The following is a 769-nucleotide window of genomic DNA, read 5'->3' on the forward strand; positions in this document are numbered from 1 at the left end:
TTGTAAAAATTCTTATTTGCTTATAATAAAGTCACTTGTGTATCAGCTCTCACATCCGAAACATCACGCTTAAGATTTCATAATACGTGGCAGAAGCACTTCGTCATAGGAACTGTTTCCCGAAAAGCATCGTGCAGGAATTAAAGAAAAATATATGAAGATGGTATATGTTCTTGGTACAGTTAAGGCTAACCGGCCATTGACCTTCATCTTCTGTGCTGGATGCACACGAATTGCTCGAACTCTTACGAGACTCGGTAAGATTGTCTGCCGCGAGTAATGAGTGTAATGGATAGGGGCACTACGAATCTAGTGTGTGGACATTAAGATCGGAATGTGGGTCTCATGGGGAGCATGAAAGGGACAAATCCCTGCAGTCGCACTATCCTCTGTGCCCTCGGTGGCTCAGATGGATAGAGCGTCTGCCATGTAAGCAGGAGATCCCGGGTTCGAGTACCCGGCTGGGGCACACATTTTCAACTGTCCCCGTTGATGTATAACAACCCCTGTCGACAGCTTAGGGTCTTGATTTAATTATTATTTCATTTAAATAAAAATCGTGACTTCCACAGGAAATATTACGGTATTATCAAACATATGATTCCGAGCTGGAGGAAACCTAGAATCATTCAATATAACGTCACAAAACATGGCGGCTAATTTTCCTGCTGGCCCCAAATGTGGCTCCATCTTGGCCAGTCTACGCTATTTACGCAGGTATTTGGTCCCATACATGAGCAGGTCAAGGTAAATCACCTCTCCTGTGCTT

General features: G+C 44.0%; 1 non-coding gene across 1 annotated transcript; it reads left to right on the forward strand.

Annotated features, from left to right (window-relative positions):
- The first annotated feature begins 393 nt into the window (after window positions 1–393).
- Window positions 394–469, forward strand: Trnat-ugu. Its single transcript has one exon. It is a non-coding gene; the product is annotated as a tRNA-Thr (tRNA).
- The last annotated feature ends 300 nt before the right edge of the window (window positions 470–769 follow it).

This window comes from Schistocerca piceifrons, chromosome 4, assembly GCF_021461385.2.
Source record: "Schistocerca piceifrons isolate TAMUIC-IGC-003096 chromosome 4, iqSchPice1.1, whole genome shotgun sequence".
Taxonomy (NCBI): domain Eukaryota; kingdom Metazoa; phylum Arthropoda; class Insecta; order Orthoptera; family Acrididae; genus Schistocerca; species Schistocerca piceifrons.